At 36.5% G+C, this 10,346-nt stretch overlaps 1 protein-coding gene across 1 annotated transcript in view; it reads left to right on the top strand.

Moving 5' to 3' along the window:
* The window catches only part of LOC138955270 (protein c-Fos-like), a 33,084-nt gene that overhangs the window by 7,599 nt on the left and 15,139 nt on the right, over positions 1–10,346 (top strand). Inside the window, exon 2 of the mRNA XM_070326904.1 lies at positions 9,586–9,722. The gene's annotated coding sequence lies outside the window, so the exon portion shown is untranslated. The remainder of the gene's footprint in view (positions 1–9,585; positions 9,723–10,346) is intronic.

Genomic DNA, 10,346 nt, shown 5'->3' on the forward strand with positions numbered 1-10,346 from the left:
AATTAGCCTCGCTATAGGACTATATTTTCAAATAGTCAAAGTCACGATTGAACCCTGTTGATAGAAGCAAAGGTAGTGTTCTTGAGCTGTGATTTGTGTTTGAACGACTCGAGCCTAGTCAACAGAGAGAGATCAGACGATCGAGTCATGACGATAGGCACGGTGCCAAATTTGCTGCACTGTGTGTTCAAAATAGGACAACAATAATTCAGCCTTGAAGCATTTAAAGTTGCAGTTGCCAACAGTCTGTGTTGTGCTGCATTCAGTTGTCAAGACAGAAATAGATGTTTTTATTTTTTTATTTCTTTCATTTCAAGTCTTTTCTATATTTATTTGTTTGCACTGAAGTCATCGTACCTCGGATCACTATATATAGAATCTGGCAGGTAAAGGTTACTTGCAGCACCCGACAAGCGTATGAGCTATTAGTTTCTTTCGTATTTAATGTCATGTTTTTATTTAAATTTAAATTTAAATAACTTGATTTTTGTCCCTTTTAAAAAGTGGGAAAAATCCTGCTTCAGGGGTAATTGTGTGTGTGTGTGCATATAATTGTGTATGTGTGTGTGTGTGTGTGTGTGTGTGTGTGTGTGTGTGTCCGTCCGTCCGTATGTCTGTCTGTCTGACTGGCTGGCTGGCTGGCAAGCTGGCTGGCTGGCTGGCTGGCTGTTTGTGTCAACGCTTGTGTGTGTATGCTTGTGCATTTTGTATCATGTCATTTTATCTAAACGAATATATTATTTTAATACAGGTTTGACCTGTACAATAGTTGGCAGTAAGGGCAGACTGAAATCACTTTGTGTCATAAAAACACATACCATAACTTTATTTATTTTCAGGCTATAGATGTATGTGATCTAATTTGAGTCCACACACACACACAGACTCAAACAAACAGATACGTAAAGGCGTGTGCGCAAACACACGCACGCACGCACTCACTCGCACGCACGCACGCACGCACGCACGCACACACATGCGCGCGTGTGGGCGGTAAACACTTTAAGCGAGGGGTGAATGTGCGTTTGTGAAGTGAGGCGGATATGTTGCGAAATAATAATAGTTGGTGGAACAGCAGCATTTAATTACTATTTTGTCGGTCGAGGGGTATGAGTTCACAAAATGAGAGATGACAGTTAAACTATTAACTGACGAGGAAAGTTACCAGTTGTCAATCAGATAAGATATACAATCATGACCTAATTCCGGATAAGAACACGTGATTACTGAAACTTGATAGAATTTGGTGTTTGCACAGTATTGTTTCCTTTGTTCGCCTGGATAGTGGTTTACATGTATTATATATTATTATTATAATTTCTGTGTTGTTTGCGTTCTGAAGGTGAGAAACAAAGACTTTATTCTTTTTATTTCATTTAACTTCAGACACAGTTGATTATTCCTTTGTTGCATTTGTTTGCTTGAAAACATGTTCATTTGTGTATAAGATGGATAATAATAATAGTTAGTACACTAATGTAGTATAAAATATGGTTTTTACTTGTTGTTGCATGTATTGTATGCATGATTCTTACTTAGTGTTGCACATGTGTTGCGTGGTTTTCATTTAGTGTTGCATGTGTGTTGCTTATCGTGTATACAGTGTTGCATGTGTGTTGTATTATGCATGCTTATCGTGTATACAGTGTTGTATGTGTGTTGCATTATGCATGCTTTTCGTGTGTACAGTGTTGTATGTGTGTTGCATTATGCATGCTTATCGTGTATACAGTGTTGCATGTGGGTTGCAGTATGCATGCATTTCATGTATACAATGTTGCATGTGTGTTGTATATGCATTGTTTTCATTTAGTGTTGTATGTGTGTTGCATTATGCATGCTTTTCGTGTATACAGTGTTGCAGGTGTGTTGTAGCCTATATGCATTGTTTTCATTCAGTGTTGCATGTGGGTTGCAGTATGCATGCTTTCCATGTATACAGTGTTGCATGTGTGTTGTTATGCATGCTTTTCGTGTATACAGTGTTGCAGGTGTGTTGTAGCCTATATGCATTGTTTTCATTCAGTGTTGCATGTGGGTTGCAGTATGCATGCTTTTCATGTATACAGTGTTGCATGTGTGTTGTATATGCATTGTTTTCATTTAGTGTTGTATGTGTGTTGCATTATGCATGCTTTTCGTGTATACAGTGTTGCAGGTGTGTTTTAGCCTATTTGCATTGTTTTCATTCAGTGTTGCATGTGGGTTGCAGTATGCACGCTTTTCATGTACAGTGTTGCGTGGTTCTTTCCATTGAGTTACAGGCGCATAACTTTGTAAGGTTTGGCACTTTTTCCAATTTGATAATATTAATACGCGATCTTTATACCTTTAAGCGCGGGTTTTTTTCTGACCATAATTAATTTCTTTTATAATTTAAATCTGCTTACATCTTGCTTGCTTTTATCTTTATTTTGTTATCTATATATCTATTTGGTGGATGAAGCAAGGCGTTTCTAAGGCGACCATTACTGTTAGTTTGGTTTGTTGTTGTTGTTGTTGTTGTTGTTGTTGTTGTTGTTGTTGGTGTTGTTGGTGTTGTTGTTGTTGTTGTTGTTGTTGTTGTTTTGGGTGGTGGTAGTGGTGATGGTGGTGTTGTTGCTGCTGCCGATGATGATGATGATGATGATGATGATGATGATGATGATGATGATGATGATGATGATGATGATGATGATGATGATGATGATGATGATGATGATGATGATGATGATGATGATGATGATGATGATGATGATCAATCAATCAATCAATATGAGGCTTATATCGCGCGTATTCCGTGGGTACAGTTCTAAGCGCAGGGATTTATTTTTATTTTTTATTTTATGCAATTTATATCGCGCACATATTCAAGGCGCAGGGATTTATTTATGCCGTGTGAGATGGAATTTATTTTACACAATACATCACGCATTCACATCGACCAGCAGATCGCAGCCATTTCGGCGCATATCCTACTTTTCACGGCCTATTATTCCAAGTCACACGGGTATTTTGGTGGACATTTTTATCTATGCCTATACAATTTTGCCAGGAGAGACCCTTTTGTCAATCGTGGGATCTTTAACGTGCACACCCCAATGTAGTGTACACGAAGGGACCTCGGGTTTTCGTCTCATCCGAAAGACTATGATGATGATGATGATGATGATGATGATGATGATGATGATGATGATGATGATGATGATGATGATGATGATGATGATGATGATGATGATGATGATGATGATGATGATGATGATGATGATGATGATAATGACGATGATGATTATTGTATTGTTATTTTTGATGTTGTTTATTGCCGCGATGAGGAAAAATAAAACAGGGATATAGACAAAAAATAGAGAAACGTTAAAAATGTTTCATTTAAAAAATGTACAGCTGATAAAAATTTCGACCAAGTGAAGCCTATGTGCCGTAACAAGCTAACAACACTATTTCTGGCATTCAAGAGTATTTATTGAATTACAGCTATTTCACACCAAACTTGAAGTTCAAACAATTCTAGTTACAATTGAAATTAATGTGACTAGAAATTGTTTCGTAAAATAATAAAGCAAACAAAAGGAAAATATGATCATAACAAATCAAAGGAATTCAAATAACAGAATGAAAAGAAAAGACAAGAAGATAATTAAATGATATAACATATAAGCCTAACATAACATAAAACAACATTAAAGCAAACTAAACAAAAGAAAACTATAAGCCACACGGGGGGAATAAATTATGAGATTTCAGGGAGGCAATCAATTTAACAAAAGACATAAATCAAATTAGGGAACCAATGCAATTAGAAAATTGTTTTATTTTTATTGTTTTAATTGTTGTAGTTGTTTTTTAAGTTTTTTAGATGAACTGATTTAGTAAATATACTAGTATGCGTAATTAAAACAATCTTTAAAGAATTGAAAATTAAGAGATACATTGTTTTCATGTTGTTGTCTTTTAATTATATTAAAGAAAAAGGAACACATTCACAAGCGAATAAGCCTAGATATGTGTGTAAATAAAGAAAGCAACAACCTCATTTGGGGCGGGGATATAGCTCAGTTGGTAACGCGCTGGATTTGTATTCAGTTGGCCGCTGTCAGCGTGAGTTCGATCCCAGGTTCGGCGGAAATTTATTTCACAGAGTCAACTTTGTGTGCAGACTCTCTTCGGTGTCCGAACCTCCCCCCGTGTACACTACATTGGGTGTGCACGTTAAAGATCCCACGATTGACAAAAGGGTCTTTCCTGGCAAAATTGCTTAGGCACAGTTAATAATTGTCTACCTATACCCGTGTGACTTGGAATAATAGGCCGTGAAAGGTAAATATGCGCCGAAATGGCTGCAATCTACTGGCCGTATAAAATTTCATCTCACACGGCATCACTGCAGAGCGCCTAGAACTGTACCCACGGAATATGCGCGATATAAGACTCATTGATTGATTGATTGATTGATAAATCTATAAGTTAATGAATAGATAAATGAATATATAAATAAATAGATAAATGAATAAAGTAAGAAAAACATAGATTATTCAATAATTAGTTTATTAATTGATTATAGCGTTTACTAATTAATTAATAAATTAATCAACGTTGTATATTTCATTTCCAATGTTGCAATCATTAATTGTTTTTTTATTATTTTATTTATTTATCTAATTCATTTATGTATTTGTTTATGTATTTAATTATTCATTTATCTATGACCTGGTTGTTTTTTTTATTTACAAAGCAATTAGAGTTAATGTCACTAAGGATTAATTTAATAATTAATCATACACACACGAGCGCACATTAGAGCCATGAGCTATACTTGTTTTATTACAACTGTTTATTTGGTTCAATATTCTACAAAAAGGTTTACTTTAAAACAATTAAACATGAAAGATATGGTCGAAAATAACCAAAAATATATTCAAGAAGACTAAAAAAATCTAGTAAACAAAACAAAAATAACTAAACAAAGAAACACAAAACAACAACAAACAAACAAAACTAATGATTTAAAAATATTCAATAAAAAAAATTAATTGAAAGGAAAAATATTGTCTTGATACTAGATATTAAGGAGTAAAAGTGTTTCTTTACAAATTATTTTATTCACGCACCCTGCATAATACATGTGTGAAGAAATCATTCATTCAATTTTGTTTCGTAACTGATCACATGAATCACAAGATTACAGGAAATGACATGTGATGTCAGTGAACAATCGTACAATGAAGAGAAAAAAAAGCCTGTCCTGTCTGAACTTGTGTTTTACACAACAGAAACTGAGACACAACAGACAGACAGACAGACAGACAGACAGACAGACAGACAGACAGACTGACACACACAATTACTGACACTCACACAAACACACACACACACACACACACACACACACACACACACACACACACACACACACATATGCACATACACACACACACATATGCACACACACGTACGCGAATATTCATTTTGTATTTTATTTATGCTTTTTTTTTGTTTATTTAATCAAAATATTTTACAAAATCGGTCTATACAATTGGTTATTCGACTGAAATACTATATACATGTATGTGTCATCAATTTGTTCATTTCTTAAAGAAATAATTTGTTTCTTAAATTTAAATTTCTATTCAAATTCAAGATGTATATGTACATATACATTTTATTGATTGATTGTTTAATTGATTGATTGATACATATATATTTCAATGTGTCATATTTCTATTAACTTGAATTAACAAAAACAGTATGATGAATGCATGGATGCATGATTTTTAAAACTGATCAACTGATTTTTTTCTTTCTAATGTATATTGTGTTTAATATAATTCACGCATTGTATAAGTCATAATGTGTCATTAAGTCAGACAAGTAACCGGATGTTCCGGAAATTAGCCTTTAAGAATCAAAAGATTGAAAATAACGCAGCATTTCAATTGTAAGATAAGGTCTTTTTTTTTTTTACTTTGATGCGTATGTTGTTTTGTTTTTCTGTTTCCATATGAATTGTTGGTGTAACAATTGTTTCCACAAAAGAGTTGCACAAAAAAAACTCACCGAAAATAAAACACACAGCAGAACACTATTCAAACAAAAAACAAACAAACAAACAAAATAAACAGTTTGTTTGTTTGTTTAACGCCCAGCCGACCAGGAAGGGCCATATCAGGGCGGTGCTGCTTTGACATTTAACTGCGCCACACACAAGACAGAAGTCGCAGCACAGAAAATAAACAGTTATTATAATTAAGAAAGAACAAACAAAATATGTTCATGTTTGTAAAATCCCCTATAGAATTAAAAGAGAGAGGAAAAGCAAATAAGATAAAGACACACAAACAAACAAACAAAAAAAGTTTAAAACGGCAATCACGATAAAGGGAAGAAAAAGAGGGAGACAGAAGGGGAAGGGGTGGAGAGCTAGGGAGAGGGCTTGGGGGATGAGGGGGGGGGGGTATTAGATCACACAGGAAAATGGTAGCAGGAAACGGAATTGCTCTTTTAGCTTTGATGTGGGTTCAGGGGTCAATAATTGCACGTGCGTGCTCTTAATTTCGTTAATTATATCAGAAAACTACTACGCATATGAAATATAAACAATGCCTACTCATTTGCACATTTGACAGTACGTTTGCTGATATACCACATGATAAATGAAATATTAGATAACCAAATAAAAAAACTAAATGAACAACTTAAGCCTAACTAAATGTAATAAGAAAGTAAATAAAAAATAAGAGACAGAGAACAATGGAGTGCACGCTAAATGGGGCTTCAACTCATTTAGCAGAGGAAAATTCGCATTTGGAAAAATTAGAAGAAAGGGTTAATTAAGACCAATGCACTATCACGCTCCCGCTCGTCTTTATGCCGTGTCCTTTATCTAGAACACCTGACTCTTTCCCGTACATCAACCTGCTGTCACTGTGTGTGGTATAATAGGTGTACGTTTCTTCTTGCCTCCGTTACTTTCCAGTTTAGCCGTTATGGTCTCTCTCTTTCTTTATCCTTTATTTTTTATCAATACATTTTTTTTTTACTTAGTAATCAAGACCTTTCATTCCCCTTCCACTGTAGACTCGTTCCTTGACAAGCACATGTGTTGAGTTCTGTGCAAACACGCTGGCCTCATGCCATTACTCATGTTTATTTTTAGCTCACCTGACTTTTTCCTGCCACTGTGCCGTGGGCTACTAGCCTTAGGCCTACGTGACCTGTGATATTGAGCTGTCAGTTGGTCTTCTTGGGGGGCAGACCTCTACTGTCCGTTTTCTGGTTCCGGCGCTTAATTTAAAAAAAATTGTTTTGATTGGTGCTTTTTCCGATTTCGGAAATGACTAATTTCGGTCATTGGTGAACAGAAAATTCTCTCTCTCTCTCTCTCTCTCTCTCTCTCTCTCTCTCTCTCTCTCTCTCTCTCTCTCTCTCTCTCTCTCTCTCTCTCTCTCTCTCTCTCTCTCTCTCTCTCTCTCTCTCTCTCTCTCTCTCTCTCTCTCTCTCTCTCTCTCTCTCTCTCTCTCTCTCTCTCTCTCTCTATCTTAGTTCTTTTAGTTATTAACTTATCAGTCAATGGGATAGGGCCGGATGAAAAAAAGCATGTTTGCATTGCTTGGTCTGTCATCCTCGAAAATTGAATTTCAATTCAATTCAATTCAATTCTCTCTCGCTGAAGTGTTTTTGGATCGTCTATTACATACACAGGTTCGCGTGAACGATAAATCTGTTTGTTTACATATTTTTGTGATTGATAATCTGCACTTAAAATGACCTCTTTTCGCTTCTGTATTGATCAAAAGAAGTGCTTCCGTTGTAGAATGATCACAGTCGGTTACGTAATCTCTAAAGCCGTCGAAACAGCAGGCTGTCAGATAGAAGGGAAATACGCACTACTTTTTGCAACATGCATACACACACACGCACACACACAAGGTCAGATAAGTTGTCAGCTACAAAAATAAAAACAAGTCGCCATTGAACAAATAAAATAAAATAAAACCATCACCACCACACCCACCAACACAAACAGACACAAAGAGAATACATTTAATCCGAAAAAGGGAGAGAAAAATATCCTTGGGTAAAACCACAAAGCCAGTCATAGTATAGAGGGCGCTTCAACTAACGATGCCCCCAGCTCGTTTGATACTGACACGTATAGTGTGACGATGATTGGCAGACGGGTGGCACAGAGAGGGGGGGTTGGGAAAAGGGGGCGGGGCTTAGTTAGGCGTGGCCTCAATAATAGGCTGCCACGGGCTCGGGAAAGAAGCGAGATGTCAAGCCGCCATGCGAGGCAGACAAGCGCTCAAAGCACCAATACTGCGCACGTACTCGCGACGGCAGATTCGATTTGAGGAGATTGGAAGTTTGCTCTATAAGGTCAGGGGACGCTTTTCTATTGGTAAACAATTGGTTCTTCTGGTTTATCATTGTCATGTCCACCATTATTTGTGCAATAATATTTAGTATTTTTTTAGTCACGTGAAATACGCATTTGCTTGAGGTCGTGTCCTAGTTGAATATTTTCGATTGTTTCACTAATGATGTCTGTATTTTGAATACAATTGTGTTTATACCAAACAAGGCAAGGCGGCCATTTGGTGAGGCTTATATTATTACTCTGTAGGTTGTTTGGGTTAGAGTTTTTGGTGTGTGTCAGTGTTGGGATTCGTTATTTGTCTTGATGTTATGGTTGAATGTTTGTTTGTTTGAATGGTTTTTTGGTCTAGTAGACGGCAGAGTTGTTGTAGTGGTTACATTTGTTTTATTTCTTGCTTTAAATAAGGGTTAGGGTAAGGGTTAGGGCTAGGGTCTCCAACCCTAACACTACCCATAACCCTTACTTTCTTTTTCTCAGTTTTTCTAAAGAGAGGATGGAGTGTTTGAATTCTCTGGTTGCTTCTCAAGCGTCTTTTACTTATTTATTTATCTATGTTGATATGTATTTATTTATTTATTTATTTAATTACTGTTCTATTTGTTTATAAATCTGTTAATCTATTCGTGTTCTTATGCGTGTTCGTTTTTATTTTATTTAATCCTTGTGTGTTCCACAAATGAGTTATTACATGTTTGTCTTCCTGATAATGAATTTACTCATTTATTTACGAGAGTTAATTAATAATTCAGTTTGTATCATATTTGCTCAAAATGTTTCTTCTCATTTACATAGGATATACAACTAGATAATAGTTTCTTCTCAAGATTAAGGAAGTTTCTTGCTTTTCTCTTACGCATCAAAGTGTTTACAGTATAGGTTTGCAGTTTTCTTACTTTTTCCGTAAAGTCGGACTGTGCATTTTTCAAAACCGTTGCATTCCATTTTTTTTCTTCGCTTTTCCGAAAACGAAGATTCATCAGCAAACAAAATTTATCAAAACATTTTGTTGTATCGCTTTTTTGAAAACTTGAAACCATCATGGCTGCCACTTTTGCAATACTCACCACTCATTGGATGACTACAAATGAAATGTAAGTAGGCCGTGCGCCGAGCCAAAAAGTAGGTCACTCTCCATGGCCTCGGATACATTAATAACGTAGACCCGGCCCGCCCCAGACTTCCATAAATAACCGATCGTTACCGTGTTGCAGTGTTCAGCGAAGCGGAGCCAAGTACATCACAGTCCAGATTGAATCGATCTGCTTCCACGCGGCACGCGCGCATTGCTCTTGATGACTGGTTGATTGACGTCACATCAAAGACTCTCATTCTTCATTCTTCCAACAAGGTAAGGGCTCATAAACAAAGTGACATCATTATGTGCGGGTGAGAGTGTTCTAGAATGCGTGTGTATGTAGAGGTTACACGCCGAGTCTCAGTGATTATCAAAAATAATGGTCGAAGTTATCGGATCATGAAAAATGCGAGCTCCTCTTTTCTTTGAATAACTGAAGAAAGGAGGAATAAAGAGGTTACACACCTCGTCTCAGTGATTATTAAAAATAATGGTATCAGTTCGCGGTCATGAAAAAGCTCGCTAAAGCTCGCATTTTTCATGATCCGCTAACTTCGACCATTACTTTTGATAATCACTGAGACTCGGCATGTAACCTCTCCATAATATGCTTTCCGTGCTGTTTAACCGAGATAAATGTGAAGGCGAAACGCCAAGGAAAAAGAGAGAGCGAGAGGGGAGAGAAAATCCCTTTAGTGTTCTTGTGTCAACACACACCTGTGCTCCCCCCGCGGGTTAGGGGGAAGAATTTACCCGATGCTCCCCAGCATGTCGTAAGAGGCGACTAACGGATTCTGTTTCTTGTATAGAATATAGTCAATGTTTGTAAAGATTTTAGTCAAGCAGTATGTAAGAAATGTTAAGTCCTTTGTACTGGAAACTTGCATTCTCCCAGTA

The sequence above is a fragment of the Littorina saxatilis genome, unplaced genomic scaffold, assembly GCF_037325665.1.
Source record: "Littorina saxatilis isolate snail1 unplaced genomic scaffold, US_GU_Lsax_2.0 scaffold_530, whole genome shotgun sequence".
Classification (NCBI taxonomy): Eukaryota; Metazoa; Mollusca; class Gastropoda; order Littorinimorpha; family Littorinidae; genus Littorina; species Littorina saxatilis.